Source organism: Emydura macquarii, unplaced genomic scaffold, assembly GCF_026122565.2.
Source record: "Emydura macquarii macquarii isolate MOO-44397 ecotype Brisbane River unplaced genomic scaffold, CSIRO-AGI_Emac_v2 contig_729, whole genome shotgun sequence".
Taxonomy (NCBI): domain Eukaryota; kingdom Metazoa; phylum Chordata; order Testudines; family Chelidae; genus Emydura; species Emydura macquarii.
The window spans coordinates 233,052-243,227 of record NW_027130866.1 but is presented as its reverse complement, the minus strand read 5'-3'; positions in this window follow the sequence as shown (position 1 = coordinate 243,227).

The window sequence follows — 10,176 nt, the reverse complement described above, 5'->3', positions numbered from 1 at the left end:
TCACACCTGCTCCCTCGCCGGGCGTGTGTGCGAGGCCCTCGGTAGCTCTCGGGAGATGCTTGGCATTTCACGCCGTACGGGAGGCGTCCAGCTCTGCACATGACAAGGCTCAACTGCAAATGCCACCGGGCAAGGAGAATCGAAGTGAGACCGGCCAGGAGGCGCCGGGGCAGCTCAGACGAGGGAGCGACTGGGCCGTAGGTTTGCTCTTTTTAAAGGCCCCGTTGTTCTATCACTGAATCGCTCCAGAACCTCCGGGCCAGATCTGCAAAGGGGCTCCCCACGTAAAGAGACATTTTGTGACATGCACGGGGCACCTGAGTGCGTTAGACACCAAACCTGCTCAGGCGCTTTTGTAAACCGCACCGGGTGCCTCCCTGCAGCTCTCGCTGCCTCCCTGCCTCGCCAGTTCGGCCCTGCATCCTTCGGAGGAATTTGCGCAGGGAGAGGAGAGGGCATTGCATGCAGGGCGGCAGTGTGGGGAACGCACAGGGTCTGCCGGCCGCACAAGGAGCAGCAGAGAAGTGGGACAGCAAAGCTGGTGGAGTAAAGGGGACGGGGCCGTGTGATAAGACTCAGCCAGCTATGTAGGCAGAGGAGAGGTTACACAGTTTAAGTTTGATGTGATGGACAGAGGGGAGCCCAGGGAGCCCCTCACGGGGGGGGGGGGGGGACATGGTCAGAGTGATGGAGACCATTTTAGCAGCTGCATTTTGGCTGGAGGGGGCAGGTACCGATGCAGGCTATTCTAACAGGCCGCATCTGCGTCACCGGTTGACAATGTTTTATTTCCCTCGGCAGGCACTGCCTTTAACTGGACCATCCCAGAGCAGTGTCCTGCCTGCCAATCTTTCTCCACGACCAGGCTCCTGAGCACGGGGCTGACATTTCACAGCCAAGCCCGGCAACGTAAGAAGAGATGGTGATAAACGTACAGAGCCGCAGTACAGTAAATATCCCCTTCAACAGCAGCTTAGCAAACGCTCTGTCTCCAGCGTTTGCAGGACGGGGTGGCTCGTTTCCAGGGCAATTGGAAGTAACCATGGCAGAGGGGTGATACTTAGCTCCAGAGAGCAGGCGACAGGTTGATATTGGCAGAGTAAACACTTGGGACACCCGCTCACAACATCCCTGCTGTTGACAGAGGGTGTTATACCAGGATCGCAGCCAAGTCGCACTTCACGGTGACAAAGAAAACAATGCCATGATCTGGCGACTGTCAACAGCCTTACAGTGCTGGAGACTTTAGTTCAATATTTGCCAAGAGGCAAACTGAGCAGCGTCTGCGCCGCTTGTTGACTGAGATGCACCAATTACTAGACAAACTAGATTTTCCAGACAGGAATTCAGTTTCAACTGCTGGCGACCAAATCCCAGCCTCGGCATTAGATCCTGTGCAATTACATTCAGTCGCACAGGAAAACAGGCTCCAGCCTGCTGTCACTGCGTGCCTGGGTTACCACAAACTAACGCCCTTCTTGTGACGCCCGGTCCCAGCCAATGCAGCGGGGCTGTCAAAGCGGGACAATTCAGAGGGGCAGATTGCAATGACAAGTGACGTTGTAAATGGCTTCTTCCAACGTGCTGCACACAGCCGTCGTGGAAAGGGTGAGGTGCTTACGAGAATGACCCTCACCTGGCCTCAGGACGGGCAGCCTCCACGTCCCTGCACGGCCCGTGGCCAGCTGCAATGAGGGGCTCCGGCAAACACGCGTGAAGCGGAAAAGCGAACGGCTGCAGCTGCTCTTTAACACAGTGGTGACAGCTTGTGCCGGCCGTCAGCACAGCACTGGCACGGCTGCGAAGGCCATGACTGATCAGTCCCTAGGCTGTGCAAATACAAGTCACGCTCCTGAGCCAGTTCAGGGCCCGAGGATAAAATCTCAGCCCCTGCAGGGAGGGGACGGCTGCTGACTGAGCGAGAATCATTGCAGGGGGTTCCTGGGCAGTTCAGGCTGCAGCAGCAGAGACCCCATCCATCCACACCAGCAGTGAAACCGGTGCAAGCGCTGCAGGTGGAGACCCGGCGCGTAGTGTGGACGCATGAAACCGATTCAGTTCCTGCAATCGCTGGGTGTGGACGTCACTCGGGGCCCGTTGCCACGACACAATTACCTCGACCTCGGTTACCTCGCCGAGCAGCGAGCGCAGTGACTGACTGGGTGTCTCACAGCCATGCTGCAGCCTCGCCCAGCGCGCTGGTGCCGATCTACCCGCCGGCGCGGGGCACTGAGGGACGTCTCTGAAAGGCAGCCAAGTCGATGTAAGCAACGACCCTGACACCACGACGACCCAACGACCTCGACTTAGGCCTGACGCACTATTTAGTCGAAGGGAAGGGCGAGTGAGGTGGGTGGGAGCAGAATTTCAGCGTTCACGCTCACGGCCAGGTCAGTGTGAGCTGCCTTACGTCGACCTAACCCTGCAGTGTGGACCACGGCTCGGCTCAGCTTCCATCCCTCGGGTAGACCTGCCCAGCGCAGTTTCGGGGTTTGCTCTGCACTGGTTTTGGTGTGAAGCCTCCCCTGGTTAAATCATTTCTACTGCCTAACTGCTGGCACCCTCCATGCACGTGAGAATGAAGCGCCAAGAGCTCTGGCTTGTGCTAGGTGACAGGAGAGCTCATGACACTCTCCAAGCCCACGGATTTACAGATTCCACCGCTGCTCCTCCAGGGGATTTGCTGCCTGGACCGAGGAAAGCCCATTGCACCGAGTTCTGTGCAATCAAAAACCTAAAGCGCTCCCCTTCCTCCACAAGAGACGGATCGTTACGCCTCCAGGGTCCCAATCCTGCACGGACGTTTGCACGTGCTTAACGGGAAGGGCTGAGTCACAGCAGGTGAGAGAGTCCGTGCAGGATCCGGCCTTCTCTGGCCCAGCCTGCAGCAGCCAGGAGGGGGAGGTGTCCCTCAGCACCCTGCGAAGCCTTTCCCTGCAGAAGTGGGGCTTCTAGAAACTGCCCCCCCCCCACCGTACATCCTGAGCCCTGCCCAATATCCTGCCCCATCTAGTGCGCCTGCTGCTGCTCTGCAGAGCACCCAGCTGGGCGGAGGGTCACCGCCTAGTAAATACCCCAGAATATGCATGGAAGTCCCAGGATGGTTGAGACGGAGTCGCACAGGTTGGCTTCGTCCCCAGCTTTCGTAAGACAATGAGCATATGTCACGGAGATTCCGCCCCAGCTTAGCGAGGCTGTGAGCGAGGCTTTTCTTTGGGTTTTAAAAGGGGTCTCGGATTCTCGGATACCATTCTGCTTCTCAAGTAATGTCACAAGACTTCTGCTTTGGCCACACAGTTGCTCTTTAGAAATGAAAGAGCCGCTCCGTGCTTCTGCTTTAGGACAAGTGGCAAAACCGTCGCAGTCCTTTTCAGAGAAGAATAAAAAGCAGAGCGCGCTCAGGACCTCTGTGGCCGTCCCGCCATCCTGGGAACCAGGCCTTTCTGCACTGTTTGCCAAAAGGATGAGCCGGGGGCCTATTGGTCTCACCTGCTGATCCTCCAGAGTCATGAATATTCGCATAATCCCCCTCTCTCTCTCTCTCTCTCTCGGCCCCAAGGCCTAGAAGCCCTTTCATCCCGAAGCTAGGTTTCAGCCAGAGGTTGCTCTGTGCCGTAGTGCATGCCAGCAGCTCCCTCCCCTCCACATGAAAGGAAGCTGCTGCCATCGCCCAGGCCTCAATACTGCTCAGGGACTAATACTGTTTGCTCTTCAGACTAGACGAGGTGCCCAAGTCAATTCTCATCTTGCGGTGCAGAGGCCAGCCAGCAAGACAGGATCTCTGCAGCACCAGACACAAACGAAAAGAGTTTCCCACTGGAAAAGTGTGTGTGGACGGCTGAATGGACACCCCTTCCCCCAACAAATCAGACATCAGGAGCTAAATTCAGAAGTGATGTAAATGGTAAAGTAAATTAAACTTTCATCGATTTTTCAGGCTAGCTGGAACCATTCTGGTCTCCTGCAGAACACAGGCCAGAGACCATTACCCAGAGCGGGTGTAATTTACATGCCAGTGGGGCCGATGAGTGCACTGGAGCAGGAAAAAAACCCCACACAGGAGTGTGTAAGTCCCCATGTGTAATTCTATTTGTCAGGGATCAGGGATGGGGAAGGAGGAGGCAGAAAGATTAATTTTTCAAGCATATTTTAAAAGATCCATTTTGCTGAGCAACCATTTTTCCCAAGGAAATTGTGGTTTCATACACGTCCCACTCAGCGGGAAGGTCTGGCTGGATGACCTGGTGGGCACATAAGACCTAAACAGGAGGTGACTTGCTGAGAAAGGTTGTGCTTCTTATTGCAACAGCATCACACGCGGGTTACCAAGGTCACTGTAACGGCAGCAGAGGAAACAGAGTGAAAAGTTACAAACCCTTGCTCAGATATCTGGTGGTGTCTCTGAGAAGCGAGCTGTCTACAGCCAGTTGCCAGGTGTTCACCTTATAAAATCCAACATGCCAATTAGTGCCTCTTCTGGCAGGTTTCAGCAGAGGCACCAAATACAGTAAAATCTCAGAGTTACAAACACCAGTGTGATGAACTGAGCGGTCAACCACACACCTCAGCTGGAACCGGAAGTACGCAATCAGACAGCAGCAGAGAATAGAAAGTACAGCACAATACTGTGCTGAACGTAAACTACGAAAAATAGAAAGGGAAAGATTTTTTAAAAAGAGATTTGACAACGTAAGGAAACTGTTTGTGTGCTTGTTTCATTTAAATGAAGGTGGTAAAAAGCAGCGTTTTTCTACTGCAGAGTAAAGTTTGAAAGCTGTATTACGTCAATGCTCAGTTGTAAACTTCTGATAGAACAAGCATCGCGTTTTGTTCAGCATTACGAACTCTTCAGCGTTACAAACACCCTCTGTTCCCGAGGCGTCCGTAACTCTGAGGTTCTACTGCCCTGGGGGGAGCAAAGAATGCATTGCTTTCTGGGGTCCCAGCTGGCAGAAGAGGTACAATGGCAGGGGATCACACTAACTGCTCACACTGAACTCACCTGTGGAAACGCAGGGAACACATCACACAGAGCGACTTCAGGCAAGTCGCTGTCACCAGCCCGAAATCACTGTAAAAAGACAACCTTTCTGTGACAGCCTCTGGAGGCTTCTTAAGAGGAGAAGATATTTAGCCTACCCTATAACTACAACAACTGTGCGCGCAAATGAGGGGCTTTCAGATGTGGTGTGCTTGAGATTTACAAGCTTCCCGAGAGCTAGTCAACCCCCGCAGGACACAGAATAGTACCACAAAGGAGGTGACGAGTGAGGCTGGAGAACGTTTATTTAAACAGGCGTGCTGTGCATATTTGCAGGGTGGAAATTTGCTCTAAGGATTTCAGGCTGTGTGTGTCATGCTTGTTACACTCTAGGAGCGTACCCACCACAGAGAAGATTTTCTGTGTGTCGAGGCTATTTCAAAAGACGTCAATGTGGTTGTGATCCGACATCCCTTTTAAAGCCCCCGAGGCTTGAAAGCCCAAGCCGGAACATCCACAGTGCTATTTTTAGCGCCCTAGTTCAAGCCACGCTAGCACAAGTCTGTCTCCCCAGGCAGGGAGGATCATTCCCAGCTGTAGAACAGACATAACCGGGCACACAATGCACAGTCAACCTGCGGAACTCCTTGCCAGAGGATGTTGTGAAGGCCAGGACTATAACAGGGTTCAAAAAAGAACTAGAGGAGTTCATGGAGGATAGGTCCGTCAATGGCTGTTAGCAAGGATGGGCAGGGATGCAAAACCATGCTCTGAAGTGTCCCCAGCTTCTGTTTGCCAGAAGCTGAGAATGGGCGACAGGGGATGGATCACTTGATGACTGCTCTGTTCATTCCCTTTGACACCCCTGGCATTGGCCACAGTCGGCAGACAGGTCGCTGGGCTGGATGGACCATTGGTCTGACCCACTCTGGCCATTCTGATGTTCACTGAATCTTTAGCGTAAAAACCATATTAAAAAAACGGACCAGAAGCACCCTCAGATTATTCAGACTGAAAGAGCTTTTACACTCGCATTTACTTGTCACCGTTCCTGTGTTTCTCTCACCCAGACACTGAAAATGGACTGGCCAATTTCCCCCAATTTCACTTTCTGGTTCTCCTGTGTTACCACACTGCTGCAGTGTCTGTGTGGCAAACACCACGGCGGAAAGTGTGTGTGTCTAAGACATCCTGGGCAGATCTTCAGCATGTGTCAATTGTCCTGGCTCCAGTGCCCGCAGTGGGTAATAAACCAGCTGAGGATCTGCTCCCATGTCCAATGCATGCAGCTTGACAGCGCTCTCTTGCAAGGTGTGTGTGTGTGTGGAATCGTTTTGTCTCCCTAATTCACGTCCACTCCTGTGGCAGTTCAGCGATCATCCAGAAATACTTTCCTTCAGCAAGAGGCAATATTTACCAGTGGATAAGCACTGCTGGACAGTAGTTTGTGCTTTCATGACCAGATTTACATCTCCCAGTGGCTTTGCACTTCAATGCCTGTGGAGGTACTGTACTTCCGATTAACACACCTGCGTGACGGGCCCCTGCTGCCTTGAGCAGATAACACTGGTGGGTTTTTTTCCAGTCTGAGGCCTAGACCATGCATTGACCAAGAGATAAGGCTGACCACAAAACAAACTCCATTGCCCTGATTGTGCAGAGGGTAAACAGAAGAACTATGGCAAAGCTAAACACACACGGCAGGATATTGCCACTTACTGGTGTGGTGGCAGCCACACCTCGCACCCTGAGGCAGGCCACCCTTCTCCACCCCTCCGGTGGAACGTCTCTGAGGAGTGGAATCCCTTTGGTAAGGAAGGGTCCAGTCCTGGAAACATTCTGAGCATCGGTCCCAACGCCCTGCTCAGGAGATGGGAAATCAGCTCCTTTTCCTCTAAATATTCAGAACGAAGAAGGATGTCAGCACCCAAATGGAGATGGCTCTGCTCACTCCTGCCTGAGATCTGGTCCCTCCGCACACGTCTCCAGCTAAAACAAGAGTCTCAAACCTCCCTCCCCAGTTGTTGGCCTTTTAGCACCTGCTGCCTCAGCTTTACTGGAAGATGACATTCAGACTGCATCAGGCAAGAGGATGATATAAACATACACACGCACTGAAATCAGGTGTCCAGGTGTCTGACGTGGCCGCCTGTGAAAGGACTCCTGGGAGCAGCTTTCCCCTTTAATCTGGCACTTCTGAAAGGGCCGAGCATGTCCCAGCTCGTACCCAGAATGCTTTCTGCTCGGGCGGCTTCAGACAAGGGCTGCATTAACTCCCCAACCTGCAGGAAAATGATTTGAAACAAAAGATTCAGAGATGTCCCTTTCCCTCCGACAAGCCTGGAAACAAATGGTACAGGAACCAGGTCAGAAAGGAATCATCCGCCCACCATACTGCTGAATTCATTTACCTACCTCAGAGCCCATTCAGGAAAAGGGGTGGGACAGGGAACAAGGGATGCTATAAAGCAGAATGAAGCTTTAGGGTCGGTTGCTCCATTACAAGATTTGACAGGCCTTTGCCAGCCTTCAGCTTCTTTGTGTCTTTCGCATAATAGAGAAACACAAACTGAGCAGCCCAAGATCTGGGGGTTGCACTATTAGACCAAGCAAACCCTTTGCAAATGCTAATAGTATTGTCGCATCCTGTCAGGCAGTTACACAAAAAAGGATGTTGATTTTCACATGAACCAGAACAGATGCATTGTACAGAGAGTCGCAATGAATGTGCCACATCTAAACAGCAAACGCCACAGGCAATCGCACTGTGGAGATTTGGCAAAATGCTGTTTTAAAAATTCCAAAAGACATGGAGCGGACTTATTGTACAACTGCCCTCTTATGGAGAAAGATTAACGAGGGCAGAACGGTATTCAACTCAGCTGGATGCAGGAATCACTGGATGAAATCCTCTGGCCTGTGCTAGGCAGGAGATCAGACTAAGTGTTCATAAGAATCTCTTCTGGCTTTAAAAGCTAGGAGCGTCTTGGCTGGGACCATTCCTGCATGAGAGAGGCAGCAGTAAGTGCATTAACAGTGGTTCAGGTTGGCAGGGAAGCATAGCAGATTCTCCAAGGATTGTAGCCAAAGGCCTGTTTCCTCTTCCTGCTCTTCCGAAACATGCCGGTTTTTAGACCGTGATAAATGAAGTATTACAGCCTGAGAAAAAGAGAAGCATGCATGGGGAGTCAGCAGAGCAGTTCGCTGGTTAGCTATCAATCAGCTGCAGGGATGATAAGGGTCTCTGCTAGTGATCCCAAGACCGACACAGACTATTTGGGTGGGGACGCGGGGAGGGGCAGCTGTAAATGGAACATTAATTTGATCATTCAAAAGAAGATTCCTTCTGCTGAACTCCTTTCTACGCTTCACCTTCACAAAACCAGAGGGATCCTCACTGGACTTGGCTGTTGAGCGTAACGAATTCTGTAACAGGAAAAAAGTCCCTAAAAATCACAAAGGGCCTGATTCAAAGCCCAACGAGGTCCTTAAATCTGAACTGATTTCCAAGGGCTTTGAGTGAAGCCCGTAGGCCTGGCAGTCCAGTGTTTCCATTTCTCAGGAAGAGACCAATGAAAATATTATAGTGAGTCTACCACACACCTGAGAAAGTGATGAATAGCCTTATAAGATTTAAACTCTCTGTATCTTACCCTCTAGAAATGTATTACGTGAACTTTATGTATTTTTCTGCCACAGATGAATTGCAGCTAAGTTACAGCTAATAAAAATGCCCAGGTGATCAAACACTGCACCTCTTGCTGGCTAAAAGATCTACTACTTGCTTTTCCTGTCTCAAAGCTGACTATACTCTAGCTCTGAATGCTTTGCTTTTAGCACATTTTTAGGTCTTTCATCTGTCCCATACCTAAAGAGTCGTTTGACAGTAACCTCTAGAAGAAAGAAGTCAGAATACCTGAAAAATAAGTGAGATTTCTGATACGCTTTTGTGACTTTTTCACTGAAAAAATTCCAGAGAAAGCTTGGGTGTATTTGCTCACCAATACATGAATGGGAAACTCCAACATCAGGCATTATGTGTACATGATAGCAAATGATGTGCATCAGAAGAGAAATTACTCCAACCGTAGACAGCTGCGGGGGTCAAGAATTAAAATACATAATCTCTCAGAAAGATGCACTAACGTTAATACTTAATCTTTACTGCTTGAAGGATGCAGGAATTACAATTATATTACAGAGAATCCAAAAGGCGTCATGTTTCATGTAAAAACATTCCATGCTTTTACAAGTCTAGTGCAATCATAAAGTGCTGTGGACATCAGAGGTCACAGTTTAAGGTCTTTTCCCATCCATCTCATCAAGTCTCTGTCATACTGGTATTACTAGTCACCAAAACATACTGTGTTGCCCAGCTTGTCTTTTAAAAGCTTTTGGATAATTTGCTCTTTCCCTTGTACAAATCATAAAGGTAATTAAAGTAATTTTATTTTAATATAGTTTCAAGATAAATGTAGATAGCAAATCTCTCTCATTAGCTGGTTTTAGATAATTAAAAGGAAAAATCCATTAACGATTTTCTTTGCACTCAGAGATCTTCATAAATGTCTCATTTCTGGTATTTTACCAACTGTAATCTGTCTCGTCTGAGGATGTGCTGAATGGCTAATCTTTATTTATTGAAGAGTTCAGAACAACCTACTCCTGAAAACCAACCCTTCCCCAGCCAAAGACCACGAACAAAATATCAACATGAAATCAGCTCTGGTGAATTAATAGATTGGTTTCTGATTGGTTAAGACACAAAGTACACTGGCATGACCAATCAGATAGAATCTTTTCAGTGAATTCAGATTTAAGTCATTCTCTCATCCATTTAAAATTGCCTGTTAATGTAATAACTGGCACAATTCTTCCCTTTTCTAATCCCCCGTCTTGCAGGGTGAATTCTTTTGAATGACATTAAATTCCTGAAACAAGACAAAACACCACCTTCCTTAAGACAAGAGGAATTTTAAAGGGGCAGGAACACGTAAAACCAGCTGGTGAACATGCAGACCAGGAAGTAAATATAACTGCGTCACATCTGTTTTGCTTTCTGAATGTTTCAGTATTCATCTGATCATTTAATTTTACAATAGTATTGTTAGCAAGGTATAATCTGTTTAATATAATTGACGTGACCTCAATTAGCAGAGGGGAGCTGTTAATCTGTACTGTATAATCAAGGCCCT